This window comes from Martes martes (assembly GCF_963455335.1).
Source record: "Martes martes genome assembly, chromosome: X".
In the NCBI taxonomy this organism is placed as follows: Eukaryota; Metazoa; Chordata; class Mammalia; order Carnivora; family Mustelidae; genus Martes; species Martes martes.
In genome coordinates, this window is record NC_137897.1 from 115,877,835 (window position 1) to 115,902,180 (window position 24,346).

Sequence of the window (24,346 nt, forward strand, 5' to 3'; positions counted from 1 at the left end):
CAGAGACACTTTATAATTGTGATGTGTCTCATAACTGCTAAACACCGAAGACATTTTAAAGGCAGGCAGAGAAAAACTGACATTACAGATAGGCGAATAGAGACTCAAATGGAGACAATTTTCACCAGAAAGAGTGGAATACCGTCTTAGTGTTTAGAGTAGAAAACTACTATCCCAGAATTCAGTAACCAAGAAAAAATGTCTTTCAGTAATTAAGGAGAAGTAAAAACATTCTCAGATGAAGGAAAACGAAGTATTCATCACCAAGAGGTCTGCTTTGGAGCTAAAGGGACTTCTTCAGTCTGAAAGGAAATGATACCAGTGGAAAACCTGAAAATTCAGGAATGAAGGAATAGGAACAAAAATGATTAGTCTGTGTAAATATAAGAGACTCTTTTGCTCCTTTTAAATTATTTTAAATGTGTATAACTATTGAAAGCAAAAGTTGACTTTGTCTAGTTTTCAATGTATATAAAGGTAATACACATGAAAACATTAATATAAAGTGGGAAGGACAAAAGGGATCTATACAACTGTGAACCTTTTACATTTTACTTAAAGTAGTAAAATATTAATTCTAAGTAGACTGTAAAAAGTTAGGTAGGCATCTTGTAATTTCTATAAAAACCATCAAAAATACAAAAAATGTAGCCAAAAGGCAGAGATATATTAATGGAATTAGACTAAAGAAATTTCAAAATAGAGAGCATATAAATAGAACCAATTCTATGTTGAAACGGTTGTCTTTTCAACATATATTGCAGGAAATATTGGATATCTGTATGCAAAAAAGAACCACATCCTTTATCGCACACCTTAGCCAAAAATTAACTCAAAATGGATTACCAGCTTAAATGGAAAATGGAAAAATTCCCAAGAAAAATCTTTGTGAAATGATTATTTTATGCATGATGCATAAAAGAAAACACTGATAAATTGAACTTCTTCAACATTAAAAAAAACAACTTTTCTGCATGAAACACAGCTAAGAGAATAAAAAGATGAACCACAGACTGTAAAGAAATATTTGTTAGTTATATATGTGACAAGAAAGTTCTATTGAGGATACGTATTAAAACCCTCAAAATGCAACAAATAACAAAAAATTTAAATAAACATGGGGAAACGTTTAAAGGTTTACCAAACCCTTCACCAAAGAAGACTTATCCTCTTGAACCCATTTCCTCTTCCTTATGTGAGTAATAATAGCATCTATGTCTTCTGATTCTGGTGAGGATTAAATGAGCTATTTCATGTAGAGTGCTAGTGATGTGCTTAGCACACAGTAAACACTCAATACAGGGTAATTATAATAGCTACTCTTATCATTATATAATTATCATCTTACTCCCCAACCAATTTAGGTAAGAGCACTCAGCCAGTCCTGGATTGCATGTTGGCCTTTCCTACTTGTGTTGGAAAGCTGGTGATTATGAACAAGTTCTTTAACATCTGAAAGCCTCAATTTCAATGTATGTAAAATGGGGATGAATATATCTCTTTAGTTATAGGACTCAAATGCGAAAATGTATGCAAACTCTCAGCATCTGAAATATAGCAGATACCTCCAAGGCACAGCTGAATCACAGCAGAGGAGCCCTCTATGGTAGAACACCATGGCAGAAGCTTAGAAGGCAAGTTCTCAACTCAGATTTCCTAATGGGTTTCCCACTAACCCCGTCTTTGCTCTTTGAGCATTCTTGAGATGTTATAGCTACAACTGTTCCTCTATTTCTCACCAAATATGATGTCCCTATTCCCCTGCTCCAAGTTTTCATTCTGTTGATAGATACTGATGTGCTAAGAGAAACTGCAGAAAATTGCACACATTCTGAAGATTAATCTAATTAAAATATGTGTCCAATCATCTGTCACTTCACTTAGATCATATCAATTCTATGACCTTGATAAGTTACTAGCTTTGTGACATTCAGTTAAGTACCTTTCAAGACCTGTTTCCACATCTGTAAAAGAGTGGTGGTAATACTGGGTACTAAAGCAGGTGCTTAACATAGATTAACAATTTTAATACGCATACACCATAAAAGAGAAGTATTATTATTGTTGTTGTTGTTTCCATTTTACACAAGAAGGTTGAAACTCAAAGATGTTAAGTAAATTGCCTAAGGATATGCTGTGGAGAAATCAAGATTCCAGTCCAGGTCTCTCTATTGCCAAAACCCAATCAACTACACAAAACAAATAAGACAGTAATTCTTTTAATTGAATAACAGGATCTCCAAGTCCTCTATTCTTCCCACATATCTAATGTTCTTTCTACATATCTAACATTGAGTCCATCTGTACAGTAATATATGTAGTAATGTTGTTACAAAAATATCTTAGGATGTAAGCTACTAGAAGCACATTTCACAGAGAAAATGAATCAAACTTACTCACTTTTTAAATTTTGCAAAAAAATAAAATGATACCCAATTTTTTATGTCATAGAAAAAACTCGAACTCATGAGGACAGTCATTTTGGGTGCATCAGAGGATCCCTTGACCCCTGATATTCTACCTAAAATGTATGAGTTTTGATCACCAGCTCATTCTTTCTGGGCATAGGATTCTTAACTTTCGTAACATTTGTATAGGATGCATGATCCCCAATGCTTCAGAAAAACCATCATAAAGTAAATTCAATTTCTCTGAAGATTGTTTTTTATTAACTCCTCTTCACCCCATTGATGAAGAAGAGACCCTGCACTAGGGTTAAACATATGACACTTGATTCTGAAAAGATGAGATCAACAGCATTTTATTAGTCACTTATACTCAGAGCCCAGGAAAAACTCAAAAATGAATGCTCATGTGATATTACCTCACACCTATTTGAATGGCTATCATCAAGAGGACAAGAGATAATAAGTATTGCACAGATGTAGGAAAAAGAAACCCTTGTGTACTTTTAGTGGGAATATAAACTGGTACAGCCACTACGGAAAACAGTATGGAGGTTTCTCAAAAAAACAGATCTACCATATGATCCAACAATCCCACTTCTGTGTATATATCCAAAGGAAATGAAAACGGGATATCAAAAAGATATCTGGCATGCACCCCTAGGTGCATCCTTCTGTTTATAGCAGCATTATGTACAATAGCCAAAATATGGAAGCAGTCCAAGTGTCTATCAATAGATGAATGGGTAAAGGAGATATGGGGTGTGTATATGTGTGTGTGTACAATGAAATACTATTCAGCCATTAAAATGAATGAAATTTTGCCATTTGCAACAACATGAATGAAGCTAAAGAGTATAATGCTAAGCAAAATAAGTCATTCAGAGAAAGACAAATACCATATGATTTCACTCATATGTGGAATTTAAGAAACAAAACAGACAAAGGAAAAAAGAGAGATATAAACCAAGAATCAGACTTTCAACTACAGAGAACACACTGATGGTTACCACAAAGGAGGATGGGTTGGGGGATGGGTGAAACTGGAGATGGGGATAAAGGACTGATCTTATTGTGATAAACACAGGGGATGTATGGAAGTATTGAATCACTGTATTGTACACTTGAGACTAATATAACACCATATGTTAATTACACTGGAATTAAAAGTTAAAACTTAAAAAAAAAAGATACCTGCCCTCCCACGTTTATTACAGCATTATCCATAATAACCAAGACATGGAAAAACCTAAGTGCCCATCAGTGGATGAATAGATAAAGAAGATGTGGTGTATATATCTAGGCAGTGAAATATTATTCATCCATGGAGAAGAAAGAAATCCTTCCATTTGCAGCAACATGGATAGACCTTGAGAGCATTATGCTATGTGAAAGAAGCTGGACAGAGAAAGTCAAATGCTGCATGATCTCACTTATATGTGGAATCTAAAAAGGTCAGATTTGTAGAAACCAAGTAGGACATTGGTTACCAGGGACTGGGAGTCAGGGAAATTGCAGAAATATTGGTCAAAGGGTACAAACTTGCAATTAGAAGATGAATAAGTTCTGGACATCTCATGCACAGCATTGTGACTGTAATCAATAACACTGTATTATATACTTCAAAGTTGCTAACAGATTGGGTCTTAAATGCTTTCACCACAAAAATCAAATGGCAACTATGTGACAAGACAGAGGTGTTAATAACATCATAGTGGTAAGTATATTGCAATGTGTAAGTATAAATCAAAATACTGTGCACCTTAAACTTACACAATGTTACATATCCATTCTATTTCAATTAGGAATAATCACGTCTCAGATAAACCTCATTGGCTACGATACTGCCACTGCACAAAGCTTACACATCCATTATATTTCAATCAACAAAATGAATGCTGACCTGGCCAACCACTTTTGAAACAGACCTATGAGATATAAGTTGTGCTAAGTTCATTACATATAAAGCCTTACTCACCACTATAGTTCATCTTCATCTAACAAATTCTCTTCTGGTTCTACTTCTCTACTTGTCACCTGTTATATATTTAAACAATTCTTTTCTGTTAGATGGAAACTTGTTGGTTTTGAAGATGGATAAAGGAGCCATGAACCAAAGAATGTAGGTGGCCTCTAGAAGCCACAAAGGCAAGGAAACAGGTTCTTCCCTAGAGCCTCTAAAAAAAAAAATGCAGCACTGTGATCACTTACATTAAGCCCAGTGAGACCCATTTCAGATTTTTATCCTAAAGAACTGCAATATAAATTTGTGTTATTTAACCACTAAGTTTATGGCAATTTGTTACAGCAGCAATAGGAAACTAAAGCAGTCGGCAAAGAATTCTATCATTCTCCAACTTCCTTCCTCCTCCAAAGCTCCTTTCCCTTCCTACATGATTCATAACCTCATTTAAATGCTGGTAACTTAGGGAGACAGATAAGGGAATGGCAATCAGCACAGGTCCCGCTTTAATAGATTTCCTCAGTGAAGATACAAGGACTAAGAAAACATATTTTTCATCTTTTGCTCACTTAAAATTCACTAGAAAAATATTGTGACAGATGGTGTCCCTCATACTGCCTTAACATTCTGGCATGTTCCATTTAATACATGTCTTATGTTTCCAACTCAGAGCAGAAAATCCAATTACTGTAAAAGCACTGTAGTGTTTTTGACAACTTCACTTTGGTACATTTTAGCTAAAGAAGAGAGTAGACATAGTGACCAGTGACAGATGAGAACTCGGAGAATTGGAAGGTAATGTACTTTGAGTAAACAGAACGAACACTCATGTCTAAGGCCTGTGAACCACTACTAAGGATAACGTGGGTAGAAGCACATGTATTTTAGTCCCCATGCTTGCTCAGCCCTATTTCTCCAGAGCACATCCCACAAACTGTAACAACTATGTGAATTCTGCAATATGGTTAATATTCCCAGGAAACATCAAATAACCGATCACATCATTACAGTTACCTTTTCCAATGTCTGGTTTATAATGACCCATGTTAGAAGCAAGACTGGGGATTATCACTTCCTTGTTTAAAACTTCAAAAGACATTTTAAAAACATGTCTACAAGAACTACAAAACAGTTTCCTGTTTTGATTTGAACTGACAAGTTATTAATAAGATCTGTTCAGTCAAAATGCACAATCCAGAATACTAGAGTTACCAGAGGCCTTAGGGGTCATTTGCTCAAATGACTTCATCTTCCTGGATGAGGAAATTGAGAGGGGACTTGCCAAAGTCACCCAGCTAGAAAAGGGTAGAGCCAGGGCTTGAGCCTGGATCCATAAATTCCTGCCTTTTTCCCCCTGTTTAGGGAAGATGTAATCATTCTTAAAAAGTTTCCTAATAAATGAGAAAGCTTCCCATAATCCCATCATCTAAAATAATTATAGTATTTTTAGTTTCCATACCATATTTTATATATAATTTTTACATAATCATGACTATAATACACAAGGGAATTCAGGACAGTGTCAGTTTCAAAATGCATATTCAAAAATTAATAGATTCTCCATACAAATGAAAAAAGGAAATCAGAAAAAGTATCAAAAGTAAATATGGGTGAAGAGTTATATATATTGGGATGAAAAAATTCCTTCTAAGCAGGTATAAAAATCATGGAAGGAAAGTCAACACTAGATTTTACTATATGAAAATATTCACTTATTCTAAGTGTAAAAATAAAACTATTTCAATAAATATAACTGTGAAATTGAGATTACAAATGATAACTAAATCAGCCTGAGCATCCAGTATATTTTGTTTTCATTTTAAGGAATCAAGAAAGCTTTAATTCACAAGGATGAGTAGTTACATAAGTTACTACTTCTGATGTTTTCTTTATTTTTATAGCCTGCTTTGCCATCCAGGAGAGTTTTCTATTAAATTGATCCAGAAGCTAGAAAAAAAGAGTAGCAGGAGAGTTTTCTATTAAATTGATCCAGAAGCTAGAAAAAAAGAGTAGTAGACAATTGTTTTGAAGGTAACTCATCAACAATATCTAACAATAACTCAGAATCTCTAATTACAAATGGTTTTCTTTGAAGAAAGTCAATGAATAGGTCCTCAACCAGTCTGAATCTTCATTGTTTTAACAGCAAATTTTTTTTCAAACATCTTTAAACACTCTTAGATGTTTAACAATGCCACTTGATAAAACTTCATATTCCTCAGTGGTTGTCTTTATTAAATAGTTCTTCAAAGTTTCAAAAGAATCTAATTCATTTATTTTGATTTTGCATATTGAATAAAATTTGACATCAGTTTCAACACTGACACTTCATTTGCAATTACAAACACAATAATTCTTCAACCATACATTGTTAAGTTGAAGTTATTTCACTCATTAGAAGTTTCACACACAAAAAAATACAAGTTGAAGCAACCTTTTCCTAATTTAGAAAGATTCATTTAATGGAGTTACTTATCAAAAAGGGAGGGTTTTGGGTCTCTGGGGTTTTGGGGGGAGGACTTATTTATATTTCTTGCCTAATGAAATAGTCATACCCTTGGCTCAATACAGTCAAAGAACTTCAGCATGAAAAATAAATTATGGAACCCACTGTCCACATCATTAGAAATAACTGACAAATGACAAATTAGTCAAAGTCTTCATGAAAACAACAAATTATATGCCATAATTTTACATAATTTTGAATCTTACCAGATGGGGAAAACACCTGTGAGGGAAAAGAAAGAAGGAGCTGGATGAGGTAGGGAGGGCCTCCCACCATGACACAGGTCTGAACATTGTAAAGGAGAGAGGTAAGGAAAGAAAGGTAGGGAGAGTGTATGAGTTCAGTCTGATTCTAGGAAAATTCTGACCAGGCTAACAAGGAATCTTCTTGCCAAAGGCTTTTGTTACAGGAATCCTGCATCTTCTAAGAATGGACCTGCCTCAGTATCTTGACCATGCTCAGTCATTGACAGAGAACAAACATGAGAAGCATGGCCTTGGCATAAATTTAGTAATGAATTTCAGAGCATAGCAGCTGGAACTGTCTCTATATTCTTCTCTCTGCAGTAGGAGATCTCTGAAGTGCATTTTCATGACTGCCAAAGTGGTGGCATGTAAAGACAGAGAGATAAGAGGGCCAGATCATGTAGGTCCATGAAGGCTATTGTAAGGATTTTGGCTTTTACTCTCAAATACAAGGGAACCATTGGAGAGTTTTGAGTAGAGTAGTTAGGGATATAAAATAATGAGTAATGAGTTAAATTATATTTGGCTCATTTAGGGTATTTATGTGATTTAAATTAACAGGAATATTCTGTTATGTTGCGAATAGATAAAGGGGATGAAGTGACCACAGGGAGACAAAAGCTATCTCATTAATTCGGGTGAGACATGGTGGTGACTATGACTTTAGCAAAGGAAGTGGTAAGAAGGGGGTGGAGTCTAGATATATAATTTAAAGGACAGTTGAATAAATAGCATATGAATTATATTTCAATAAATGCATCTTTAAAAAGAAAAAAAATGAAGTACAGTCTACTGGATTTGCTTATGGATTGGATGTGAAGTGTGAAAAAGAGGAGTTAAGGATGGTTCAGAGTTTTAGCCTGAGGAACTGGGAAAAGAAAGCTTCCATCATCAGAGGTAAAGAAGACTATGGGAGGATCACGTTTGTGGAAGAATTATCAGGTTTCTGTTGGAATAAGTTAAACTGGAGATGTTCAAATAGAGAGGTCAAGTTAGATTATATTGGTCAGAGGAGAGATCCAGGCTAAAGACTGAAACTTTAAAAGTCATGGTTATATAGATGGTACTTAATGTTATGAAACTAGATGGAATTACAAGGCAATTTCGATGGAATTAGTGAAGGTCAGAAAATGAACCCTAGGACACTCAACATTAAAAGGCCATTAAGAGGAGAGATCCAGGCTAAAGACTGAAACTTGAAAGTCATAGTTGTATAGATGGTACTTAATGTTATGAAACTAGATGGAATTACCAAGACAATTTAGATGGACTAAGTAGAGGTCAAGAACTGAACCCTAGAACACTCAACATTAAGAGGCCGATAAGAGGAGAGATCTAGGCTGAATATTGAAACTTGAAAGTCATGGTTTTATAGATGATATTTAATGTTATAAAATTAGATGGGATTACCAAGGCAATATAGATGGATTAAGTGAAGGGCAAGAAATGAACCTTAGAGCACTCAACATTAGGAGGCCAATAAGATGAGGAAGAACCAGCAAAGTATACCAAGAAGGAGCAAACAGTGAAACTAGAAGAAATGTGGTGACCCAGAAGCAAAGATAAGAAAATGTTCCAAGTGTGGCCACCCATGTCAGATACTGTTGCTAAGTCAAATGATATGACAACAAATTTGACCACAGATTTCACAACACTGATGATCTTGACAAGAGCAATTGCAAATTGTAAAATCTTCAGTGGAGTGGATTTAAAAGAAAATGTAAGGATAAGAATTACAGACATTACAGAAAACTGTCTTGAAGAGTTTTTCTTCAAATGAGAGCAAAGTAATATTCTGGTAGCTGAAGGGCTATGTTAAGCCAAGTAAAGGTATCTCTTCCCATCTGCTGTGAAATAACTGTCCTTAAATGGTGTTTTACAAAAAAAAAAAAAATGGGGCTTTACTCCAGGGGTCAAGAAAATTTTCCTGTAAAGGACCAGATAGTAAATATTTTCAGCTTTGTGAATCATACGGTCTCTGTCATGACTTCTCAGCTCTGCCATTACAGTGCACAGACAATACATAAGTGAATGAGCATGCTGTGTGCCAACAAAACTTTATTTGCAAAATCAGACAGTGGCCCAGATTTGGCCCACAATACTTTGCTGACCTCTTCTTTACACAATCTAGCTCCAGTAATTATTTACAATGGGTCAATCTGCAAATATGCATTAAGTCCATAAAATAGGGCATGTATTTTTCTAATTGTTATGAATATAGTGCTGAATGAGAAAACAGACGCTCTGCTTCCAAGACCTTCCACCTTAGGTCCAGAAGCATGATACAGAGTCCCAAGGCAAAATACCAGCCCTTACTCCCTAAGCCTCTTCCTTACTCTTCCAGCACACTGACCCCAGCCACATCCAAACCTAGTCAAGTGAGCCCATCCTGAGGTTACTTTTACCTTTGCCAGAAGTAGACTCAAGCTCCTTTTCCCATTCATGTTGTCCCTTCCTAAAAGAAACAATTCCCTATCTTCACAAAGCAGCAACTTTTACATAACAACCCTGTAACATCCTTCACATTTTTAAAGAAATTATAAAAATGTTGCATTTCTTTGTCTCTTCCAGCTCCAGAGAATTCTCTCTCACACTACATGAGCACAGGCATCTGTCACTGCACGAATGTGACAGCCCAGCTTGTGTCTTCTGGCTGACCTGCCAGAGCACCTCATTTATCTCCTGTGGCAGCAGGTGCAGCTGTGTCTATGGATTCTGAGTTCTTTGCTCCTGGAGAAGTCTTCCAGAAATTACATGGTCTCTGGGCAGGGAGTAGAAAAGTGAGGCTCTCTTCGCAATCAGTTTAAACTACACATTGCAGGCTTCAGAGCTGATTTTCACTGATCACTTCAGCGGGGATATTCACATTCCCCTCCCCCCATCTTCCATAATCCTTGAGTTCCCAGTTATGACTCCTGATATTCAATGAAGTGATGACATTGAAAGCTCTTTGAAAACAGCTGAGTTCCTTATAAGGTCAAGGTCAGAATCCAGAACATGGCTAAAAATCTATAGATTTTTGGGGAAATGATCCTAATTTTCTACAACAGCAACAACAACAATAAGAGCGGGGCGCCTGGGTGGCTCAGTGGGTTAAAGTCTCTGCCTTCGGCTTGGGTCGTGGTCTTGGGGTCCGGGGATCAAGCCCCACGTCGGGCTCTCTGCTCAGCGGGGAGCCTGTTTCCTCCTCTCTCTCTGCCTGCCTCTCTCCCTACTTGTGATCTCTGTCTGTCAAATAAATAAATAAATAAATCCTTTTAAAAAAAAGAGCAAGCTTCACTCACACAGTGGAGAGAACTTTGCTGTGTGACCCTGGACAAGTCCCTTTAACATCTGATTTTCCATTCCTTCAGTTGTGGAAATGGGATAGCTTTGCCTCCACTAAAGTAGGTAAGGTCTGCCAATCAGCAGGCAAGCATAGAGACATTCAGTAGGATATTTGTGTATTAGCAAAACAATTAAGGAGAATCAGGTGTGTTGGCTGGTTAAAGTTACAGGTGCCTGCTGAATTGAGAAGTCACTAGAACAGCTGTAGTATCAGAACCATGCCAGTGGTGCTCCAATTCTTACCAGCCAAAATAGGTGTCTCACACACTCCTCTCTCCCCCTTACCTCTATCCCAAGTTCAAGTCTCCTGTAAGTACATCTGGTTTGAAGAACCTAAATCATATCCAGAACCTCAGCTGCAGAAGATCCCACCTTTGCAGTACAGAGAAACATACTCCAGAGAGGCTAGATTGGCTGTTAACTGAGTCAACTCACAGTTTCCTGCACATTCCGTGTGGTAAGCCAAAGTTTGATCGCATGACATTTGCTCACTGGTGTAATGCCTTTGGATATGTTTCATTCCATGGCAAAAGGGACTTTACAAATGATCTCAAGGAAAAGAGATGGTCCTAGATCTGGGTGGGCCCAATGTAATGACATGAGCCCGGAAAGCAGAAGAGGAAGTAGAAAGATGTGACAGAAGAGGGTTTAGAGAAATTTAAAGCCATAGAAGCACTCAACCCATGTTGCTGACTAGAAAATGAAGGAGACCATGTGGAAACATTAAGAAGGAACTGAATTCTTGCCAACTGCCTCAGTGAGCTTCAAAGCTGATTCTCCCCACACAAGAGCCTCAAGATAAGTCTCAGGCCAGCCACCATCTTGATTTTGCTCTTGTGATACCCTTAATAGAATGCCTCGTTAAGACTGCTTAGAATCCTGAACTTGTAGAATTGTGATGATAATAAATGGATATTGTTTTAAGCTGCCAAGAGTGCCATAATTTGTTATAGCAACAATAGAATATTGACACATTCTCCATCCCACTGCTGAGCTTGACTATGTAGTATCACCTTCCACACCTCTTTCTTCCTCACCCTCACAAAATAAATTCACCATCAAGTCCTGTTAATGCTCCCTGGGGAATTGATCTCACATTCAGCCTTTTCTATATTCATTCCTTCTGCCCTGGGTCAGAAATTTTTCTCTTGGGCCGCTAGAACAGCCTACTAACCTGTTTCTCCCAATACTTTTCAAACTGCTCCATATCCACAAGTTATCCTAACAAAAGTATTGACAGTGCACATTTCTGAATTATTTATTTATATATTTACAAGAATAATATGTTTCCTTTGTAATTAAAAATAATAAACTCACAACACTAACTCTGCCAGGAAAAAATAAATCAAAAAGCAAAACAAAACCCTGCTCATGTATTCATTTGGCAAATATTTAGTGAGTGTCTATTAAATGTTAGGCACTAGAAACACAGTAAGAGAGTGGTAGTGGAGTGCCTGGGTGGCTCAGTTAGTTAAGCATCCAACTCTTCATTTGGCTCAGGTCATGATTTCAGGATCATGAGATTGAGCCCCATGTTGGGCTCTAAGATTCTTTCTCTCCCTCTGCTCCTCCTCACCCCCCTTTCTCTACAAAGAGAGAGAGAGAGAGGTAGAAACTGGCTATTCATTAAAACCATTTCCTCTACCCCTAGGCTCACAGACTACATCTCCCAGTCTCTGCTGCAGTTAGGCGCAGCTATATGACTGCTTCTGCTCAGTGGAATGTGAGCAGAAGTGCATATGTCACTTCCAGGCCTGGTCTCAACATCTATCTTCCCATAAGTCATTTTCCTTGCTCTTTGCCCTTCTGCCAGGTTGATTCAAAAGAGTACAGCAATGTTGGTGGTCATGTGTTAAAGATTATGGACCATCAAGAAGAAGGGAACTTGGGTTCTTAAATCAACACTTGGAATAGAGTCACATCTCAATCAGAACTACAACTTCGGATTGTATGTAAGCAAAAAATAAACTTTTAGTATATTGTGCTTAGACCAGTGTAACTTTTGAAGTTCATGATAGCAGATGGTGCTAGAGTATCAGCTCTTGTGGAACTAAAAACTCTAAACTTCTTAATATACAAGTCCCTTCATAATCTTGCCCAAACTATATTTCCATTTATCCCTTTAAACATTCCTCACTATGTACTTTGTGTTTCTACTTCAACTGACATAATAGGCCCTTTTCTAACTCCATGCATTTGTATATATTGTTCTAGTCCCCTAAAAAAAATCTTCCTTACCTTCCTATTCTAGATAACCCCCACTCATCCTTCAAAATCTGTTTCAAACATTACCTCCGAATTCATAGCTTTCTTTAATTCCTCAAAGTTACTTGGTCTTATTGTACATACCTTTATAATAGCTCATACATATCTCTGTAATAGTGTATACATGTTGTATCATAATTTATGGTATATAGTAGGTAGAGTGACCATCTCAGAGCAACATTTTCTTCCTCACTGAGTATCCAGTGCCTGGCACATATTAAGTGGCCAATTAATCTTTGTTGATTGATTGGATTTGTTGCAAGTCCTCATGTATGATGTATACCATTAATCACTATGCTTCATATAACCAAATTCTTCCTTTTCTATATATTAGATGCATAATGGAATGTCTAGTACCCTGATCTATATCCCTCCAGCCAAGTAAACTGAATATATTTAATCCCCACATGTCACCTTAATTCTGCCCCTGACTCTGGGACAAATCCTGATCCTAGGTATAGAGGTCCTAGAGTGCTTGCTCACTCAGCTACTGGTTCCAATGTGACCTTGAAGCCCCAACCTTTTATTGCCCAGGGTCTCTGCTTCATAACCATGTCTCCCAAAGACTAGGAATCCTGGCTTTAACCTGGAAACTTAATAGATAAAATGTGTGTCTTATACCCCAGTCCTCTTATAACTAAGTCTCTGATATTTGCCATATCTCTCTAACAAGTGGCTAAAAATTGGACTTCTGCCAATTGCCTGCCACATCTGATCTTTGGATAGATAACAAATTTACAGGCTTCCATTTGGACAGTGCCAAACAATACTAGTTTCCTGTTTGTCCTTTCCCATTTATTTTTTTAAGACTTTATTTATTTATTTGACATACAGGGAGAGAGAGAGCACAAGCAAGGGGGAACAGCAGAGGGAGAGAGAGAAGCAGGCTTTCCACTGAGCAGGGAGCCCAATGCAGAGTTCAACCCCAGGCTGCTCGGATCATGACCTGAGCTGAAGGCAGATGCTTGACTGACTGAGCCACCCAGGTGCCCCTGTCCTTTCCCATTTGGAATGATCTTCCATATTTAAGATATATTTTCTAGAAGTATAGACAGATAATATGTAACTGAGTCAGGCACAGTTATGAGACAGTAGGAATGGATTGAATCATACCACTATTCAACTATTCACTGGAGTCAAGTAAGCTGGCCCGTATAGTGAATAGTTGATTAGCAATCTATATGGCTCTTCAAAGTCATCTGGTCCTGAAAAGTATGTGTAACAGTGCAGTATTTTTCTATTTGATTTTCATTTGAAGTAATAATAGTTGTATTATGATGCTCCCCATTAGATTTTCAAAAGTAATATAATTCTACTCTGATGCATATATTATGAAAAGTAACCACTGACAGCTCTTAATACTCAGTAATATTTGATAAAGAAACAAATGACAAAATGAATGAATAAGTAAGAGCAAATGCAGCAGATGGTCCACTGGGTCTTTTAACTTCCAAAAGTAGTCTTCTGCCCTCTGCAGCCTCTAAACAATATGAAGGACTATCACTGATTATAAAGTACTTGTATTTCTTATCCTCAAATGTCATTTAAAACACACACATACACACACACACACACACACACACACACACTCACCAGTCATAAAATTTGTGGATACATGAATGAGTAGTTCCTAACTATTGCTTGTTCTGCTCACTGGAAGGTTTTAGGTGTTAGAACTATCCTGGCAACCAGTTAGTATGAAGTCATGGAATATTAAGCCTGGAGGCCTAGAAAGTTCATTCATGAAATTAATAAATAGGAACAAACCTGACCTCTGTCCTGGCCCATAGCCTAGTGAACATGAAACTAGACTGGAAGAAGTACCACAATAGAGACAGATCCAAAAAAGTCGGGGAAAAAGAAAAGAGGGAGATTAGACACATCTTCCCGAAACGAGGACAGAAAAGAGAAAATAATAGCATGCTCAAAGGATATCTTAGTAGATATGATGAAATTTAAAGTCTGAAGAAAGAACACAAGACTTCAAAGCATATTTTAATAGATATGATGAAGTTTAAAGTCTCTCTGTAGATAAATATCATAATATAAATTTGCTATGATCATGATGATTAAACGAAAGAACACCATAGAATTACGGATTTTAAGAACCAGTAAACATCTTAGAGATTACACAGAATTGCAACCCTCACCAACCCTACCTTTGCTGGCACCGCAAAAACTCCTCCCCTGACTCTATTGTTTTCTCCTCCCCATAACACTTGTCATCCTCTAACATAATATAAACATCTTGTTTATTTATTATGCTTATCGCTTGTCATTTGCCTCCCACCTGCAACTAGAGTGGAAACCCCATGAGGACGGGGTCTTTGGCTGTTTCATTCACTGATATAGCCCAATCACTTAGAACAGTACCTGACACATACCAGCTACTCAACAAGCATCCGTTGAATGAATTAAATGCAACTAAAAGCCCTCCCCCTTTTGCAGTTGAGGAAACCAAGTTCCTAACAAGTTCAGTTCTTAACAGCTTGTCAACAACAGGGGTATGGCTAGAATCCAGGCCTAGGCCACTTTGACTCTATAGTTTTCTAAACAAAAGAATGGAAATCAGTTTAAGTGACCCCCATTTTGCCCCCACCTCCCTTCTTCCCACATGCATTTGACCTTTGATAGGTAAGAGAATTCAAAGGTTTCTTTCCTCCTAAGGAGCCCCTCTATATCATAAAGGCTTGGGTAGTGCTATCATGCATCAATAAAGAAAAATGCACTGATATGGTTCCAAATGGAAACCTTCCTAAGTATGGTAAATGACATTTTCAGAAAACTGCACTCTTTCCCTTTGAAGCACGCCAAGTAGCAAACCATTATGCAAGTCACCTTATCCAGCCTCAGTTGGCCGCAGTCTCATGGGTCAAGTAGCAAAGCAACTTGTTGGCTGGGCAACTTTCTAAATACATTGGCTTGCTTTGTTGTTCTGCACTCAGATCCCCTAAAGAATCTGTGGCTTTCTTTCAAGGTGAAGAACAAAAGAGCTTAACATTTCTTTTGCTAATGATTTGTAGAAAAATACCTTGTAAACCACAGAGCAGGAAACATCCCCTAATTCAATTGTCAACAGGGATAATATCACAAATTCTCTTTGTTAAACCAATTTCCTGACTCTTCCCTGTATAATTAGCTCTGGGTCTTCTATCAGGGCTTAGCTTTCTAATTGTGGTAATTCTAAGTACATCAAAATGCATTCACACCTGGGGTTTACTGCCTTACCTGAGTTGCTTCTGCATCTGTTATACAGAAATAAAGGCACATATTTCCTGTACACATTAGGCAAAGAGGAAGTGATATTTTTAGAACAGAAGCAATAGAAATAATTCAGCTCGAGTTTCTCCTTTGCATCACAGTTAGCAGTGTAATCCTTGGACACAAGAGGGAATCAAGTCTTCTGAAATACAGCTCTATGTATGTGTTGGGGGTGGGGAATTGGGTAAAGGGAAAATGCACACAAGAGGACCACTAGGACCCCAGAAAGTAGAACTCGGGCAAAAATCCTTACTGATGACCTCAACCCAGAAGCTGTCTCTGGAATGCATGTGACATCAGCATGTATTTTCAATGATATGAGGTGACAGAAAACACCCACACTTGGAAACCACCCTGGTTACATGCCTGTCAGTGAGTAAAGGCAGAACAAATCCTCTCCCAATATACAGACACAAACTTCGGGAAAAAAAATTAATTATGCAAGGTCCCCCTTGCAAATGGGGAGAGCAAGGGACTTTCCTACAAGTTGATGCATCTAGGCTGCTGGGTTAGGCTGGAACACAGACAATCTAAAATAACAGCACTATCAAATCCTGTTTCTTGAGATTTTCATCAAAAAAGTTCTGTGTGGACAATAAAAAGAAATAAAAGGCATCCAAATCAGCAAAGAAGTCAAACTCTCACTCTTTGCAGATGATATGATTCTATATGTGGAAAAACCCAAAAGACTCCACCCCAAAACTGCTAGAACCCATACAGGAATTCAGTAAAGTGTCAGGATATAAAATCAATGCACAGAAATCAGTGCATTTCTATACACCAACAGCAAGACAGAGGAAAGAGAAGTTCAAGAGTTGATCCCATTTACAATTGCACCAAAAACCATAAGATAGCTAGGAATAAATCTAACTAAAGAGGCAAAGAATTTGTACTCAGAAAACTATAAAGTACTCATGAAAGAAATTGAGGAAGACACAAAGAAATGGAAAAATGTTCCATGCTCATGGACTGGGAGAACAAATATTGTGAAAATGTCTATGCTACCTAAAGCAATCTACACAATTAATGCAATCCCTATCAAAATACCATCGATTTTTTTAAAGAAATGGAACAAATAATCCTAAAATTTATATGGAACCAGAAAAGACCCCGAAAAGCCAGAGGAATGTTGAAAAAGAAAGCCAAAGTTGGTGGCATCACAATTCCAGACTTTAAACTCTATTACAAAGCTGTCATCATCAAGACAGTATGGTACTGGCACAAAAACAGACACACAGATCAATGGAACAGAATAGAGAGCCCAGAAATAGACCTTCAACTCTATGGCCAACTAATCTTCAACAAAGCAGGAAAGAAAGTCGAGTGGAAAAAAGACCGTCTCTTCAACAAATGATGTTGGGAAAATTGGACAGCCACATGCAGAAAAATGAAACTGGACCATTTCTTTACATCACACACAAAAATAGACTCAAAATGGATGAAAGAGCTAAATGTGAGACAGGAATCCATCAAAATCCTTGAGGAGAACACAGGCAGCAACCTCTTCGACCTCAGCCGCAGCAATGTTTTCCTAGAAACATTGCCAAAGGCAAGGGAAGCAAGGGCAAAATGAACTACTGGGACTTCATCAAGATCAAAAGCTTTTCCACAGCAAAGGAAACAGTTAACAAAACCAAAAGACAACTGACAGAATGGGAGAATATATTTGCAAAGGACATATCAGATAAAGGGCCAGTATCCAAAATCCATAAAGAACTTATCAAACAGCACCCAAACAACAAATAATCCAATCAAGAAAGGGGAAGTATACATGAGCAGACCTCTCTGCAAAGAAGACATCCAAATGGCCAACAGACACATGAAAAAATGCTCCACATCACTTGGCATCAGGAAAATACAAATCAAAACCACAATGAGATACCACCTCACACCACTCAGAATGGCTAAAATTAACAAGTCAGGAAATGACAGATGCTGGCGAGGATGCGGAGAAAGGGGAACCTCCTACGCTGTTGGTAGGAATGCAAACTGGTGCATCCATTCTGGAAAACAGCATGGAGATTCCTCAAAAAGTTGAAAATAGAGCTACCCTATGACTCAGCAATCACACTACTGGGTATTTACCCTAAAGATACAAATGTAGTGATAGGAAGGGGCACATGCACCCGAATGTTTATAGCAGCAATGTCCACAATAGCCAAACTATAGAAAGAACCTAGATGTCCATCAACAGATGAATGGATAAAGAAGACATGTGTGTGTGTGTGTGTGTGTGTGTGTGTGTGTGTGTGTGTGTTGGAATACTATGCAGCCATCAAAAGAAATGAACTCTTGCCATTTGTGATGATGTGGATGGAAATAGAGGGTATTATGCTGAGTGAAGTAAGTCAATCAGAGAAAGATAATTATCATATGATCTCTCTGATATGAGGAATTTGAGAGGCAGGGCTGGAGATTTGGGGGGCAGGGAAGGAAAAAAATGAAACAAGATGGGATCGGGAGGGAGACAAACCATAAGAGACTCTTAATCTCACAAAACAAACAGAGGATTGCTGGGAGGAGAGGGGTAGGGTGGGGGTGGTTGGGTTATGGACATTGGAGAGGGTATGTGATATGGTGAGTTTTGTGAAATGGGTAAGCCTGATGATTCACAGACCTGTACACCTGGGGAAAATAATACATTATATGTTATAAAAATAATTTATAAAAAAATCTGAAATTTTTTTAAAAAGGTCTGTGTGGTGATGCCTGGGTGGATCAGTCTGTTAAGCACCTGTCTTTGGCTTGGTTTATGATCCCAGGGTTCTGGGGATTGGGCTGCAATGGGCTCCCTGCTCAGTGGAGATTCTGCTTCTCCCTCTGCCCACTGCCTCTCTCCCCTGCCTTGTACTCTCACTCTCTCTCACTCGTGCTGTCTCTTAAATAAATAAATAAAATCTTTCAAAGAAAAAAAATGTCTATCTGTAGCTTCATGAATGGCCTGAGAAAGCCCCCTCTGCGACCATGGCAATGGGGGCGTGCCTCCACCCTCTGGACTCTCAAGTGTATTTATCCTCATGGTCAAAATAACATTCTAAACCCCCAAAGAATCATTTACCTGTACATGTTGCTTATGTCTGGCAAACTTTCACACACCCTATTCTCCCACTTGACTCATAAAAATTATCACCAAAATATCTAAACTCTGACCCATTCTAACTACCTTCACTGTGGTTACCAGGCCCAGGTCACCAACATCTTCTATTCAAAACCACCAATGGCTTCCTGTTTCTCCATGGCCTGCAAAGCACTCCATGATCCAGCTCCACCTCCATTATTCCTTGACTTTTCCTTCTACTCCTCTTCCTCTCATAACACTTTACCCCACAAACAATGGCATCCCTGTTGTTCCTTGATCATCAACATATGTTCCTGCTTTTAACTCCTTGTTCTAGTTGTTAGTGATTGCAATTATCAGTTCTCTTCCTGTGTAAGAAATCCCACAATCTTTTCCTTAACTTCAATGATCCACTAGAAAGAATCACACTTCAAGAGTAGGTTTATACTCTTGGCTAAGATTAATCATAGCAGAAGACAGAGTGGAAATAGCAAGAAAAAAAGATACCTATTGATAAAGTCCAGAGAGATCCAGCATAAGCTCCTGAAACTCTCCTTCATTCAAGGCCACAAAGGATGGGCTTTTTTCTCCGGCAGCAAAGTGCAGGGACCTGTGTGGAATGTCTCTACCAAGGAAACCCATTTGGATCTTGGGAACTGAGGCTTTTATGGGAAGTTGGTCACTAGGCACATCTTGCTAGCCATCAGCCATGGCAACTGAAACTCAGGACCAAAACAACGAAACCAGGTGAGCATTATCAATCTTGATATTTTGCAAAGCAATCCTGACAAACTATTATGGTATGCTTTATTTCTCCTAAGTACACAAAACAAAATAATCAATCCATCAGTGATATAGAGAACATTCTGAGGGCTATATTCTGAAATTGGCTCAGAGTAAATCCAAGATATTTGGAGACATTCAAAGAGTGAGCAACCAGACCTGGCTACATTAACTCTTTCTTCACACTCCCTAAACTTGTCATGCTTCCCTGTAGTAGAATATATTCCCCAGCCTCTACCAAGCTGAGATACTTACAATTACATCTAGAGAGAGGAAAATATTTAAAAACAATTGTGGGAGTGGCTATTGAGCACATAATATGAGCAAACTTGTGTGCTTGTCAGAGCTTGATGTGTTAGGGTTGTTGTAATGCGAATTAAGAGACCTATTCCCTTTTAAGTAGAGTCATTTAAGATACAGTAACTGTATAAAAAGGGCTCAGAATGACAGCATGGGTGGTCCAAAGACCTATATAGTTCCAGGTCTCATACCCGGCCAACATCTCCAGTTGTAAGTAATGAGAATTTAGAACAGTAACTATTTTCTTTAGTGAGTACAGATCTTCTAAATGTGAGAAGATTTGGAATGAGTAAAATAAAGGTTTGAGAGAATCAAACTATATATTTTTGTACATATTTGGTATCTATGCACTTGATATTTTAAGATAATTTGAACTTTCAGAGTGACAACCTTGTAACTACAATTTAAAATGTGGAGCTGAAGAACTGATTATACTCATGATTTTAAGTGGAATTTTATTGCATTCTTTAACATTATTGGAGCATCTGAGAGAACTTTTAGTTCACTGTATATATAAATTCAATTTATTAGAAGATATAATTTAGTACTCAGAAGCTTTGTTTACCAGACAATTAAAAGACTTAAGAAAGGAAAATGAATACTACATATTAAGTATATAAATGAAGTTTAAAATAGTTGAAGATGTTTAATTAACTATGTTGGTAAATGTTACTATACATTATTAAAATCAATTAGATTTATAAAGAGAATTAAAAAAAATTGTATGTAGAACTCAAAAGTGAAGAAAAACTAGGTTTGGGGATTTATATGTTTAATAAATTGAATAGCAACATTTAAAATCCAAAGAAAACTCCTGAATAGTCTGTCTCAGGAAGACCAAAAATTCCCTTCAGAACACCTAGGCTCTCTGAATTGGAAGCAATGTCCCCAGGACATCAGCATGTTCCCAGAAATCACACATCACACCTGTACATTTTCTTTGAGATAGGGAAGGAAAACTTCACTCCCCAAGCCATTTTCTCATAAAATTAAAGTGGACAGATTTTCCCCCATCAGGAAAACTGGTTGTAAGCAGTCTGTTCTCTAGTACCAGGCCAAACTGAGCAGATCTAAGTTACAGAGCCAGGTGGCATTTTTAGGAAAACTCTGAGAGCTTCAAGTTACTTCAGTGAAATCCAGGAAACTTCAAGGATTAGAAGTGTTATTTGTTTCTCTTTTGTTCCTTTTCGCAACCCACAATCTACTCTGCCAAAAAATTATCTTCATTATCTAGTTAAATGAAAGATGTGGGAATGCCGTAATATAGCCCATTTCCATGACATGTTTTTCCTCGGGGGACGAACTTATTTAAATAATGTCCTCTGGCTCTGGTAATCCATATACTCAACAATCAACACTTTGGACCTCAGTATTGATTTGCTTGAATCTTGGATTGTTGTTAATTTCACAATCCCAGGAGGGTTGTCTGTGGCAGAGAAATCTACTTCCATTAAAACTCTAGGTGTCAATTCACTAAAATAATTTTCTTTTAGATTGCCATTGAATTGAAAGAAAACTTTTTCTAAGCCCTTTCTAATTGAATCATAAATCTGAAGAACACCCTTCTGAAAGCTATGAAGGATGCTCACTAAGTAAAGAATATGCCATTCTCCAACCATGAATCTAATAAATCAGAATATCCCCAGTTATTTAATGTATAATGAATGTGGAGTTTATTTAAATTCAGAAAGGTACAGCTATATTGCACACATCACAAGATAAATTTAACTGTGAATCCGTATGTAAAAGTGCAGAATGTGACATTTAATAAAATTTATAACTCAATTCAGAGCAAAAAGTATATGTTTGGTATGAGGTGAAATCGAACAAAGAAAATTGAAAGATGTGGCATGGAAAGATCTGGACCTGAGACTTGGTCTTTAACTCCCTCTTGGATAAGTCATTCACCTCTTTGAGTTTCAAATTCTTCATTAAAAAATGGGGGGCATTTAGGGATTTCTAACCTGCCTACCTCCCCAACTTTTAAAAATCACATGTTCTCTCTGCACATTTTAAATGAATTGTGATTTTCCCTTCTCAGTACAATATTGTGAAACATTGATGGAGTTATGCATATAAACTGAAAGTGGGTAACTAGCCAGACGCATGATAGGATATATGCATCATTAATGTTTCCAATGAAATGTTTGAATCTTTCAGGAACTTATTGGCCCTAATCTAACTTCCTGCAGTGATTTTGGTTTTGAGGAATATTAAACCCATCATGATGGATGAAATCTTCCATTGACTAACCTGATATTAGATCACAGAATGACAAAATGATGAAAAATAGCTGGATTCCATTATCACTTTTTTGGACAATGGAAATTTCTCTTCTCAGTTTTCCATTATCTCTATTCTTACCTCACCAGTCTTTTTTTAAAGCTATCTTTCCTAATTGCTCTATATATGAGAAAGCGGCATCAATAACATTCAGATATGATATAGCCCATAATTTTGTAGGACTCAAAAAGATTTGCTAGCAGACAGAAACTAATTACACAGAGTTTATAAAAGGGCCTCAGTCTTCATTAAAGGCACAACTACTGTTATTTCCCCAGTTACTTTATAATTGTACTCTATATTATTGTTGACAAATTTAGAACCTTAAGACTCAATTATGGAAACAGCTTATCGACGGCAACTCTGTCCCTATTAATTGTTCCTATTATAAGGAATTAACAAAACTGTCAGATTCTCTCTAATTCATGAGGAATGGTTCTCTCCAGGGATTAGAACTATCTGATTAATGGCCTCTTGGAAAGATATTCTCTTAAAATGATTTTCAAGTCATCAACTGGCAATCTTCTTGTATTTTGAATTACAACCAATGTAATTCTTTCATTTTTGTATCTCAATCCTGTCACTATGATTGAATTCAAGGTTGGTTATGACTTTTTGCATATACTATGTGACGTTTTGCTGGTACAAAAATAAGAGAATCAATAAAAATTGGTTTACACTGTGTATTTTTAAATTATCATCTCTGTATGTGTAAAAAATTACTCTGAATTGAGTGAAAGAGATAAAAGTATAGTAAAAGGCATAATGTAGAAATGTTAGTTTACTATGTGCTAGGGTGGTAGATGAGGCCCCAGCTCCTGAAACTTCACACTTATTTTCCCATCCCAACTTTACCATGAACTTCCACTTTGACATCATAGCCTTGGTTCTTATACCAAATGAGAAGTTGGGACTAAGTAATTACAAATGCCCTTCCAGATCTATGATTTTATGGTTCTATACATTTTAACAAAACCAAAGGTGATACTGCTAAAGAAAATGTTCTTTATCTTTTTTTCTAAGTTTCCAGTTTATGGTAATTTCCCTAGAACAAAACTATCTTATAGTCAATATTTCTTCCTTAATAATTTCTCATTTTTCCCCAAAGTCACTGAAATATCTTTATTCTAGAAGAATGAACTCAGAATAATAGTCAAAATAAATAACATACTAGACCAAAACCCAGGTGCCCCAATTTTATTTTATTTTATTTTTTAAAAAAGATTTTATTGATTTTGGAGAGAGAGCAGCTTTTCCATCTATGTCTTCCAAAATCATTAATACTGGCATATACAAATCACATCAACAGGTCTTACAGAAGACAGAATTTGTCTTTCCCACCTCATAGAACAGAAAATGGAGAAAGTTATATAGATCATTCAAGTTCTCTTCTACACATACATACACTCACATCTCTTGCTTCAATTACCCAGTTATTTCAAGATGAAGTATGAGCAGAACAGTCAAACTTATGTTAAACCTGCTTTCACAGATTAGAAGAAAGTTGGAGAGGAGCTTCAAATATGTGAAGTCAAGAATAAGACTGAACTTCAAGGTCTCAGACAGCTGTAGAGTAGTGGACAGCACCATGGATAAGGAACCAGAAATCTTTAGTTCAAGTCCAAGGCCTCCCCTTACTATGTAGGCAAAGCTCTTCACCTGTCTGTGTCTGAGTTATAAAAAGAGGATAGAATTCTATCACCCTCACAGGATCTTTCTCAAGGACTGAATGAAATAAATGTCTATGAAAGCAATATGAACTGTAAAAGTCTTAGGCAGTATGACCCCAACCCTGCAAATCTAAGAGCCTATGAAAAATCTGCATCTTGACTGTATGGAACAGCTACTTTCCTACCTTTAACACTAAGCAATGTGGTTGAGGGGGGAAACTTCAAACTCCTTATAGAAGACCTAGGTTCCATGTCCCACATGGTTCCTCACCAACTGTGT